Source organism: Malaya genurostris, chromosome 3 (assembly GCF_030247185.1).
Source record: "Malaya genurostris strain Urasoe2022 chromosome 3, Malgen_1.1, whole genome shotgun sequence".
In the NCBI taxonomy this organism is placed as follows: domain Eukaryota; kingdom Metazoa; phylum Arthropoda; class Insecta; order Diptera; family Culicidae; genus Malaya; species Malaya genurostris.
Genome location: NC_080572.1, coordinates 185074071 through 185087115, shown reverse-complemented (window position 1 = coordinate 185087115; position 13045 = coordinate 185074071). Strand labels below are relative to the sequence as shown.

Sequence of the window (13045 nt, the reverse complement as noted above, 5' to 3'; positions counted from 1 at the left end):
GAGCTAGTGCATCACGAAAAATTATTTTTATAAGAATTTACTCATACTGTCATGACTGTGGTTCAACCGCCATAAATAAATCTATGATAACGAGTTTTAACTGAAATGTTTATTTTATGTTAAAATTAAATTTTAATTAATTGCTTAAAATCTCAACAATAACTCGCATGCATGCATGGACGTTGAGCGTTTGTTGAACGGCATACTGCACGAAACAATCGTTCAGTTTGCAGGAACGGTTTGTTGTTGTTTTTACTGCTACAAAAATAGTGTGAAAATTTTGTGTTATCTTTATATAGAAAGAAAATGTGTTGTTATTCTACATAAAGTAGAAATATTCCACAGGTATTCTCCAATAAACCTAGTCAATCGGGGCACCAACTCCTCATATTGAAAACGGCTCAACAATGGACCGCTGTCTGCCAGATTTGTTGAAGGAAAAAATGGCGCACGGTTCAATGGTCTGTTTCGAAATCGGCATACGAAGGTCCCGTGTTGTCTCCCGTTGAACGATTAATTGGACGTTGATTGGACCAACGATACAACGTATTGAACCAACAAAAGACCACCGTTGGAAGTGTTGATGTGGAACACATCTTTATTTTCTATATAAGGGTGCTAATTCGAAATTCAAGGGTAAATACAAGTAGAAATGTGGTCAGCTTTTGAACACTGTTAAGAATTACTTAGATTTGCCTACCTTGGTCCTATGTATTAGCAAACCTACCTGTACACCTATATATATATATATATATATATATATATATATATATATATATATATATATATATATATATATATATATATATATATATATATATATATATATAACTTCATGGAAACGAATACAAGAGAATAATCAATTGTTCAGTTTCGTATATCAACCACGCTACATGGTTTCTTTTGTTGTTCGATCAATCCGATATTTGGTCGCTGATCACAGCAAACACTTACAGCTCAGTCAGTTTAGTTTCAATCAGTAATATTATTTCATCAATTGATTGGAAATATTTCTACGTATTGATTTAAGTGTTCCTAGCCATGTATTTTTAATTGTATATCATTGAAATGTTGATTAATAGCTAGTAGTACTCTCCGGCATACCGGACTACCCTGCCATATATGACGGTTTTGATTGAGTAAAAATATAAATATAAGCGAAATTATAGCTAACGTTTCAGTCCTACGTGTAGCATGCTAGAGGTAGATTATTGCTAAACAGCAAGACAAAAAGTGCCATAAAACCATTTGAAGCTTTAAATGGTATGCTCTGATCTTGTGTCATGCGAGTTCGGATGAAATTTCATGTTTTGTCGTTTTCGCCTGAGACATTTCCCAGGGTAAATTTAGAGTGCTTAATATTAAGTTCTAATTTAAATAAGATGAACTCGATTAATAATGATGAAAAGTTTATCGCTTCAACCGAAATAACATAATGGTAGAAACGGTACAGAAATTTAATGTTATAAAAATAACTGCGTGCATATAAAACTTGAACACTTACTTGACGAAGAGACGTTTAAATATCTAAATCCGAATCGCAAGTATGTACAAAGATATAATTGCATACATTTGCGATATTGATGTAATTTCGTCGACCACAAAACAAATACAAATCAAGACAAACAGAGTCTATATTCTGGGTTCGCGTGTTCGGTATTAGTGTTGTTAAAAATCACCCTCTTAGAAAAAAAAACGCTCAACGGTAGTCCTTCGTTGGTCCAATACGTGTCTAGCTTATTCGCTCTTCCTTTTTTGTCAACTTCATTTGATGTTCGACAATCCGGCATGTTCATACAAAAAAACAATACGAGTCTTTAGACAAGGTAAATGAGATTGGAATATGGGTATTTTGAGAGATGAATAGTTACATATCATGTTTGGTAGTGAGAAAGCTATTTTATTTCCCTTCATATCGCGCATTTGTTTTTATTACGGCTAATACGCCACCTGTCAACTTCCACTTTCGAAAGAAATTGCAAGCGAACTATGAAAGATAGAGTATTAAATTTAACACCAGACGAAAGAGAAAACTTTTCTCTGCCGTTTACTCTAATGACTTACTCTCAGCGAGTGCCGAGTCATTCGAAATTACTCTTCAAAGTGAATGTTGGTGACTTATTAGCCGTTCTAAAAAAACGCGTGATATATACTTGTGATAGAAAAAAATAAAATAAAACCAAACTCGCTAGAATTGTAGAGCTGATTCAAAACGGTTCTGCCAGTCGTGTATGGCCAGAATTCGGTAGAAACAGAATCGTTGATAACCGCTATGCGAATTCTGTTTCGAAAACGGTTGTTGCGTTGTTGTCAGGTTCTTGCTGGAATTCTGGTAAAATGTCGGGTCTGTCGCCTGGCAGGAAATTTTCCCATTGTTGGTGAGTGGGTCATTTCTGAAAAATCTTCGCCCATTCGGATTTGAATTCATTTCGAACTGATAATGTAGGCTCAGATGGGTGAAACTAAAGTGCCTAAAACCAGAGTGAATACATCTTATTAGTAATGTTGACAACAATTCAAAACATTCAATCCAAAATGTTGGTAGTTTCGTTAGCTTTACATTATATTTGATAAGTTGTTTGCTCTTTGGAACAAAGCAGTCATTTCAAACGAGCAGCTGCCCAGTGAACTTTATCGAATCGCAGCGGTTCGATTATCAAGCCGATTAAGAATGATATCGGCTCGATCGCAGCTGCAAATGGTGTAGAATTGTCCGATGACGGTTCGATCGCAGCGCTACGATCGGGTCGATATCGTGCTTACCCGGTCCGATAATCAGACCGATGATCGGATCGATGCGGTTCGACAAAATTCACTGGGTAAGTGAAACGTATTTGAAGGTATGTAATTTTTTGGTAGCGTGTATGGCTTGGTAAACCTTGTACCAACCAACGTTGCCAGGTATACCGATTTATCGGTATTTATACAGATATTTGACCTCTATACCGCAATTCAGATATGTACTCCCAAAATACCGATAATTCACGGATCGTGTAGATAAATACCGATTTTCGTTAATAGCATGGATAGACAGGATAAAATGTTTCTACGAGACCTTTTTTTTTGCTCACCAAAATGAGCTTCGGTGACATTTCCGTGAACTTATGTACAGATAGATTTTTGCGTCGAATACTAATTTTTGGAAAAATTACCTGGCAACGCTGCTACCAACCAAACCGCGATGCAAAACTATAAACGTCAAATCGGAACGAAAAAACGAAAATCAAGAAAAATTGCAGCTGCTGCTGGTAAAGGTGGATTTTTACGTCGTGCAAATATTCGATTTTCCTCTGCTTTTTGGGGGGTATCAGAACTGAAACTTTTGAAAACTTGAAGAGAACAGTGCTGGTGTTATTGAAAATGAGAATTAATCGCGGTAAGTCTAGTTTCAATTTGGAAAATCGCTGATTTTTCTCCGTCTACGTGTCGCGAGAAAAAGAAGTTTCAGCACGAAGGCAATATGGCGGTTGTTTTCGAAATATATTGCAGTTCGGCACGAAAAGCCTAGTAATAATTGCAAAGGATTTATTTTTTCTATATCTATGTTTACAACGAATCAGTTGATGTGGACTTTATACTCTTATACATAATTGACCTTGAATTGAAAATTAACCAATTTTTTTCGTAATATGAGCATAAGGGTTTAACTACATAATTCTTGCATGAAGCATAAAAAGAAACCAATTCAGAAAGAAAACATATTTTGTTTTCATTTTTGCTAAAATCGAGAGGAAGTTAAAAAATTTGCATACTATATAAAGTTTAACTAACAATTCATCTACTCAATATATGGATAATGAAATGAACGATAATTTTTAAATAGGCATTGAAGCTAAGCTCGAAGCATTCATCGAAGTTTTTTCACCCCGGTGGTATGATTGTCATCTACGACTGGCTTGAAAACTAAGTTTTTGGTTCTTTTAATCTATTTCGCTAGAATAGCTACATTTATATTGAATGCAACGAAATTTAAACGGGTTTCAATTGTATTTACATTGCATAATTGATATGAAACTTATTCGACTTTTAAATGCTCCGGGTTAAGAAATGTATGTATTTTTTTAGTATCAAAATGGTATGAGTAAAATGGCAGTTTAACATATTATTGACAAAAATACCACCACAACCAAAAGTGTATGCTTCAAGAACCAACATTCATAGCAGGGAGATGATTTTTTCTCTCATTCGGTACTAACTTCTAAAAGGGCCTACCGCACGATATGCCCTAATCTCGTGTTAGTACCGAATTGCAATCAATTTATGTTCCGCAATTTGAAGGAATTATAATTTCTCTATCTGCATCATGACCCAAAAAATTGTTATCATTACTTTTCGAAAGCGATAGCACACAAATGCTTGAAAACTGCAATTTGATACTTCAGTGTTGTCAAATTAAAAATTTTCAGTTCCAGAAAGTCGATTTGATTCACATAATGCAAAAATCTGTTTTAAATATTGCGATGTCCCCGCATGTGTCAGATGTATTTTGTACTTTGTGCCGAATTTCAATTCTTCGTATGACGTGTTCCGTTGTCCCGCAAGGTTGTGCGTCAGTTGTCGGAACAGATAGAAATTCGAAAGTGCTACATCTGGGCAGTATGGCGGATGAGGTAGCACTTCGCATTTCAGCATAAGGTTAAAGGTAAGTTTTGACAACGCTTGCAATGTGGGGCATTTTCGTAGAACAAGATGAGACGAAATTTATTTTGCGTCTCTTTCAAGCCGAATTTTCAATTACCTTAAGTAAGATTGACGAGTTCAGTTATCTTTACTAGATGCTATCAAACATATTTACTCGATTTGTCTTCCATTTTCATCAATTCTCAAGACAACGTCGGTAGCTGAAACACGCCTTTCGATAGTAGTTCTCGAACATCGACTACAATGTGTGCATTATGATAGACTTCAAGTTCCTCATACTAGGGTGAGATGTCTTCATGCTTGCGCTTCGATTTACATCCAGGCCTTCCGAATGCTCATGCGTGCAAAAATGCGACAGCGAGAGCGCACCGAAAATGTGTGTGTCGCATATTTATCCTGTGAGCGTGAGCACCGACTCAAAGAGCAAACCAAAAGCAAGTAAGAGACGCGTAGCGGGCACATAGAAACGGGATGTGCTGCTTGAAATTTCAGAGCATCGCATTTTCTTCTGCGCGCGACTCGTGCGCTTTGGTCTCAAGAGACAGCGCACGAGATTTTTTATGAGCGCAGCTTGTGTGCTATGTGAGCCACAGTAAAAGCTGCTGTTATTATTATTTGTTCGTGCCTAGAGCGGTTCGTGCGACTTGTGTCCTATCCTAAAGGAAGAGATGAAGAGGATGAAAATAACGTACAAACCACTCGTAGATCGCATGAAGCGAGCGCGCCGCGCTATCTCATGCGACGAAAGCGCTTGAGCCTCGCTCTTGGCAGAATGCGATGAGACTTTACAACGAAGCGTGCATCAGTTTCTGGTGCGGTACGTAAATGTGCCAAAGAGTTCTCTTGAGAGCGGCAAAAGTACGTCGCATGCGCGTGGTTGTCTTATGAGAATGAGAATTTATTTGTCTCAGCGCAAAATAAAGAGCGCGCGTGCATAAGGCCTGCTTACATCAGGCTTGGACTGCTAGGGGGTACGTTTTTTCACGTATTTTATCAGTCGTCGTTTAGTACGATTAGGCAAGAGAGCTTTAGGAAAACATATTGATCTTCAGAGAAGTTGACTCGTACTTTACGGAAACCAACAGTAAATGATCGGACTACTTTGGTATATTAGTTGTTGTCTTCTTCTTCTTCTTTCTTCTGGCTAGCATCACATCACTTGGGATGATGCCTTAGCAACTTAGGCTATAGGGACCGTGCACGGTAACAAGTAGCGCCATTAGTGGCGAATAGGCGAAAAAACTCTATCATAGCTTTACAGTTACCATATGTTCACGCTGAATAAAATAGTCAAAAACCTGTTTTAATACAACATAGTGGTGTAATGATCCTTTTCTCACATCAATCATATCCTCATATATAATACTGTGGTATACTATTAAAAATATTTCTCTCCGATTCTTAAAATAAACCAAAGAGATTGTTTGTGCATTAACTAGTATAACCTACAGAATGACACAGTTCTCTGACATCGATGAGAAAACGAAGGAAGTTCCACTATTGTAGGTATTTCGGGCACTAGAACCCGAGAACGTATAATCGAAGTTGGTTCGTATGGCCATCAACTAACATGATTTTAATTGCAACCGAAAAATATGCTCAATTTTCGGTAGGAGCATAAGATCTTTCATTTGAACCTAAGATTAGGAATACCGGACTAAGTGTAAAAGTAAGTGAGATCCTTTTTTGAGTGTATGACTATTATCTGCCGTCGTTATTCGAAAACCGGGAATACTTTCGAGACCAATTTAGACAACTTTTTACTTTTTTCGTTTCGACTCTTCAAGTGACGGTACACAATTTTTAACACACTTTGTCCTATCATTCCGGAACCGAGAGTCGGATCCGGATGAAATTCAAGAATTCCGTGTAGAACCATGAGACCTTTCATTTGAATCTAAGTTGGTCTACATCGATTAAGTCATTTTCGAGAAACACACACACAAAGATAGATTGCTCAGCTCGACGAACTGAGTGGAATGGCATATGACACTTGGCCAATTTTTACTAGTCGATTTTCAAGTGATTGTATAACCTTTCTATATGAGAAAGGCAAAACAGTTCAGCGTTTCAATAAAATGATTATTTGTTGCTAGCTTCGTGACTCGTATTTTCAATATACGTCAAACTGGCTACTCGTGAGATTGCTAGCATTTTTACGATTACAATTTATTTTCTTCCTCCATTCTAAGAGTATGGACCATCCTGTGAATTATTTGAACTTTTAGTTAAAATTTGACAGTCGGGCAGTTATTTTTTATCGACTAGCTAAATTTATCTAAAACTGTGGCCCATTTCAAAGTTTGACGGATGGAAAGTTATTTGGGTTGCTATTTTGTTCTGAAAATAAAGTAATAGGAAGTGGTGTAATAATTGCAATTCAGCGAAAGTAAGAATAACTTCGAGAAAAACTTACTTCATTTAAAAAATATTTTAACTTTCCTTTGGGTATTTTCTTTGAGTGAAAGTATAAAAAGAAATTACACAGAAGCAATTTTTACTAAAGGTCTGAAATTAGAATGTTTTAGCAAGATATTTTTCAGTGTTTCCGGTCAAGTCGATTAAAAAATCATTTAATGTGCTGAGAATATCGTTTGAGTGTTTGAATTTGAGTGAATATGTCAAATATTAGACACAAATCCAACTGCAATGACAGAAAATGACGTGGCCGTATTTAGATACAGAATGAATAATTCGATTCAAAATTTAATAGTCAGTCGATGTTGAACAATCGTTCGCACCACACGCGAATAATTCCATAGAGTTCGGAAAAAAATCCGCAGGGAAAATACGCTAGAAAGTATTTTCAAACTCAGTTTACAAGTTTTGCTATGGTAGCATTATTTTTTCCACTCGCCGCCTCGTGCGCTGTCGTCGCCGGCCACTAAACCACGCCCTCGTGCACGGTCCCTATATTGACAGTTAGTTTTTGTTGTGGCTACATCGAGTCGTCAAAGTACGGATGAAGATTGTTTCTCGCGAAGTACTCGAATTTTTTCCGCAATAATACGATATAGCGTGCTTCCCCGTCGAGAGTTTTACTGGAAGAGTTTTGAGCTAGTATACCCAAAAAGACAGGTAATTTTTTAAAAAACCTGTGATCGAACCAAAAATCAGTCTATGCATTCTTCCCTTAACAGCATTGCTGGTTGGCATTTCTGCGTATACAATTTAAAACACACGGAAAATAGTTTTTATTACCTATTTTTTAGGAGAAGTCGCTCATTGCTGTTCTATAAGCTACCTAAAATTAGGTCGTTATCTACTCAAACTTGATCTTAAAAAATGGGTAGCGTGCTTTGTTATGGCATAACACTTTGGGCAAACTTATATTTACCTCAATTTTGAGATCATTAACTTGGGGAGATGCACTTTAGTTGTAGGTTGGTTTTGATCCAACATTAGGTAGCGGCTGGTAAGAGTGCACTTAACAATGCGACTCTGATGTTAGATTTGACGTATTGAGATAAGTGTTGCCATATCTCAAAACCCATCGAGCAATCCATAGGAAGTGTAATCGGTAGTCGTATAGTTTAAAATGTCGAATATTTGAGTGAGAAGATTTAGAAGTGTAGCGTTTACAGTGTAATAAAAAAGGGTGATTTGGGTGATCTGAGCTACATTGTTGCAACTAGTTAACGATCAGACATGTAAATCAAAAAATGTAAAATTTTTAGTGATATTATTTTTGAATATCTCTAATTGTAAGTACGCACTTCATAGTTATATTTTCTATACGGCAAATGAAAAAATGATAAAAATCGACACGTTACATTGAAGTTGTGTACACTTAATTTCGTCACATTAGATTTGATTCTTTAATTACTAGTGTAATCTGAAAATCTTATTCAAATGAAATCGTTCTAAAATCTATGGATAGATCATTCGAATTTCATTAACCAAACAACAGATTTATTCTAAATGTGTCAGACAGGTGTAGTACTTAGATTTCAAAATATGTTGCATTTAATTCTCATATAAAATACATTTTCATATTAATTGGATGAGAATTTTTTACGATAAATATGTTTTTCTATGAAATTTTAATTTTGAAGTCCGACTAGCACGAACACCTGATACTGAATGAATTGAATGACTTTGTTTTCCGATACATACACAACTCCATTATCTAAAAACAAAAAAAAACAAACAAATATTGAGTAACACGACAAATATTGGAGTTTCCAACTATTATTTTCCTTATACAAATTTCGGAAACTAGGAACCGTTATTGGCGAAATGAGTTTTTTTGGTCATCAACTAATATGATTTACAAACTACTAATTTTACTAATCAAATGTAAAGAGTCCATTATTTTTTGCATAGTTGCTTAAATAAATTAAACACTTGAAATTTAATTTTTTGCTCTCATTACCCTGTAATTCCGGAACCAGAAGTCGGATCTGAAAAATTTCTCGTAATTGTCTATTGAATGAGTTTTTCATTTGAATCTAAGTTCGTTGAAATCAGCCCTGCCATCCTCGAGAAAAGTGAGTGCACAAAATTGTAAAGATTGTTGCATTAATTCAAAACTTTATAGGTACCATGTGTGAACGTGTCATAGTGTTATATACATTTAGTGAAGTGATAATATCGAAATTCTTGCCAAGTGACGATCATTTGCGGGATGTGTTGATTCATTGTTTTGATTGAAAAAAATGCTACTGAGTCCCATCGAATTTTCGCCGAAGCTTACGGGGAACATGTTCTATCGACCGTGGCTTGTTAACGTTGGTTAGAACTATTTAAAATGGGATTTCAGTGTGAAAGAACGCAAAGGACAACCCATAATATTAAGAAATACCGAATTGCAAGGATGCTCGAACTCAATACCAAATGGTGTAGAAGTTAATTGTTTATCGCCAAGCTATTTATGATAGTCTAAACGGCATGGGTATGATTCAGAAGGTGAGAGAATGGATTCCTCATGAGCTGAATGATAGACAGCAGGGAAAGCGAAAACGATGAGCGAAATTTATCTTTCTAGGTATGACACAAATGACTTTCTGTACCGGATCGTGAGGCGAGATGAGAAAGGGACTTATTTTGAACATTCCGAGCACAAAAAGTTATGGGTCGGTTCTGGCCAAGCATCAACTGCAAAACTTAATCGCTTCGTAAGGATGAACACTGCTGAGTATTTGGTGAAATTAAAAAGGTTTCTTAAAATGAACATGAATCAAACGTTGCCTGCAAAACGTCCAGAATATTCCACAAGACACGAGAAAGTCATTTTGCAGAACAACAACGTCCTCGAGCACAACAAAAACGGACGGAACCATCTTTTCTGATGGATTATTTTGTCTCCCCGCCATATTCCCCAGACTTTGCCCCTTTCAATTATCATTTGTTATCATCAATGTCTCGCGCACTTAATGATAAGCATTTCATTAGTAATGAAGATGTGAAAAAATCACTTCACGACAGGATAGTTTCAAAAGATGATCACTTTTTCCGACGTGGTATTCGTGAGTTGGTGGAAAGCTGTAAAAAATGAATAGCTTTCGAAGGCACTGCTTTATAAAAAGTATCTTGAATCTATTACATAACAACATATTCTTCCATAGAAAATGCTTTATATAAAGTGTCTTGAATCTATTACTTAACAACATGGATTTAAATGTGATGACATTTAATCTTTATTTATGATGAATCTTCATATTCTTTTATTTGTTTGATACATCATGAATATGCTTTTACAAGTGATTTAGGATTTCGTCTTTAACTTCGATAAGAAATGTGATGACACTCACTTAAGCCATATGACGCCACTCTTTACATTCATACATTATGCCTTTGAAGCACATAAAAAGCAAAATCTTGTCATTACATTGCTTTTGAAGAATTTGAACATTCTTTTTCAACAGACTTCTCAACCGATTCTTAGCGTACAGAATCATAGCATGGCTAGTAGTACGACCCGGTTGACATTTAGAATCCTTCCAGGTTGGGGGGCTCGAACATACGACAACTGGCTTATAAGACCAGCGCCCTATGCATTGAACCACCAACTCGGGTCACAAAGGGATCGTAACACTAGAACGGAAAGTTTAATTCAAATACAATTTAACTTACACCGACGCGACTCTAAAGCTTTTGATTTGATTTATGAAATTCGTTCGAGCCATCTTTGAGGAATGAAGTAAGTTCCGTTTAGGAGTTTTTGACCACATTATTCGGTACTATCGCAACCGGGAATTTTAAACTGATACTGCCAAAGCCGGTTTGTTTTACAATCATCTAGTAAGTTCCTTAAATTGGGTAGGTTTTCAGTGTAGTCCGGATCCGGAATAAAATTCAATATCCACCTACGGGCATAAAAGGCCTTTGATTTTACCAAATTTTCAAAAAAAAATGGTTAAGACATCTTTGGGAAATCGATTTTGAATGTTGGTACTTCCGGAAACGGAAACTGGGAACCGGCTTTTAGGTTTACGGAAATCGTTTACCGGTATAGTTGAATTAAGTTAATTTTATTTTCAAATAGCTAGACAAAAGTTACTAACCAATTTTGAAGAATCTGCTTCCCTTTGGTATCTGGTCCTAGGGGAGACCGGGGCTAAGCTGGGCATACGTCAGTAAGCTGGATGACACTGAGTCAATTCTGTTTTGTGTACGTTTCTAACTGAAACTATTTTTTATTTTTATTTTTTTGGGTACACTAACAATGTGGTTAATGCAGACAAAAAAATGGTGGCAATCCGGACACACAATTTTTCATTTGAAATTCTTATGGGGCGGGTAGGGTTTAACACTTTTGAAAAATGATTAATTTTTTTCTTTGTATTTTCTTATAGTAAAACATTTCAAGAATAGCCTGTGAAATTTTCAAGCTTATAGGACAAAATCTTAGCAAGTTATGGGCCTTAATCTTCGGTTATCTCATACAGCGAAGAAATAAAAACTCGGTGCATAGGCCCAAGACATCTGCTTTGATTGACTTAAAAGATTGACAAAACATTCTTGAAATGTTTCATTATAACAAATTATAATGATTTTTTGAAAATATTAGACCCTACGGGCTCCCTTGAGTAGTAAATTGTTTCCATTGGTTTTATAGACAAAAAAATTAAGTGCGTTTTTCTCGAAAGCAGGTTTTGACAGTCCGTGTCCATCGTCATTCAAAAACTACTGCACCAATTTTTTTCAAATTTTGCACAAACTTTCTACATATTAAAAACCAGACCCCAACGTTTTCCTTTTCGTTGTTTGTTATTTTGGGGAAGTTTTACAACTACAAAATGGCGAGTTTTTTCATGAAAACTCGTAGTTTTCACTTTGAACAACCTTTTTGCTTTTTATCATGCAAAACATTTGAAGTTTCGTGACAGTACCTATATGAAAACAACCAACAGACAATCCATTCGAACATGGTTTCACTTTCATTTCGCTCATTTAGGTATCTTGAAATAAAGCACACTACTGTTCTTCATTTTTGTGTAAAACTATACAGTCCTGTTTAGTCTCGCGGTCTTTGGAATATTGGATTTTATGATGGTCACTTCATCGCACTTTGGTTACGAAAACTAATACATATTTTTCCAAATCACAAATTTGGAATTGTAGCCGCCCTCCCCTATGTATCAAAACATTCTTGAAATTTATAGTTTTACTGTAATTTTACTGCAATTTCGTAACTGGAAGTCTGATCCTAATCAATTGCTTATGCAAATCAGTTCAGCCATCTTAGAGAAAATTGAGTGCATATTTATGTTTTTTTTCACATATCACCCTGTAACTCCGGGACCGGATTGCGATCTCGATGAACTTAGTCGAATGGTATATGATATGTTCAAAAGTTGTTTCTCATAATGATTGCAAAGCCTTGGTATTACATTCCTGTACTGGAATTTGACCTTCTGTTTCAACAGACTTCGCAACCAATTCATAGTGTACAGAACCATTGCATGGCTGGTGCTACGATCCTACTGACACTACGAATCCTTCCAGGTCGGGACTCGAACAGACGACAACTGGTTTGTAAGACCAGTGTGCTATGCATTGAACCGCCAACCCGGGACCTCATAATGATTGCTTATCCTTTATTTATATGGAAGGTAATCAAAGAATACTCTTGTCTCGAAGTTCTAGTAGTGTTCACAAGAGATTTTCGTGCGAAAATCAGAATTATGGAAGCAAGAAATACTCTTATGGTAATGACCAACACAGATAAAAATATTTTGTGAATTTACATCTATTTTCATGCACATATTTGGAGCAGGTAATTAAAAATAAAGTTACTTTACAGTTCTGTAGGTTTCAATATAATTTAATCACAAACTAATACCATGTTCACATTAGCGCTTATATCACTTGATATACCGAGATGATACGCATATCACGTGGTAGTGTTCACATATGATCGAAATGATATCGTTTGACAATCAAGTTGTCATATTGAATG

At 36.0% G+C, this 13045-nt stretch overlaps 1 protein-coding gene across 1 annotated transcript in view; it reads left to right on the top strand.

The window, feature by feature from the left end:
• The first annotated feature begins 3232 nt into the window (after positions 1–3232).
• LOC131439217 (putative uncharacterized protein DDB_G0282133) overlaps positions 3233–13045 on the top strand; it is a 93063-nt gene continuing 83250 nt past the window's right edge. Inside the window, exon 1 of the mRNA XM_058609975.1 lies at positions 3233–3376. The gene's annotated coding sequence lies outside the window, so the exon portion shown is untranslated. The remainder of the gene's footprint in view (positions 3377–13045) is intronic.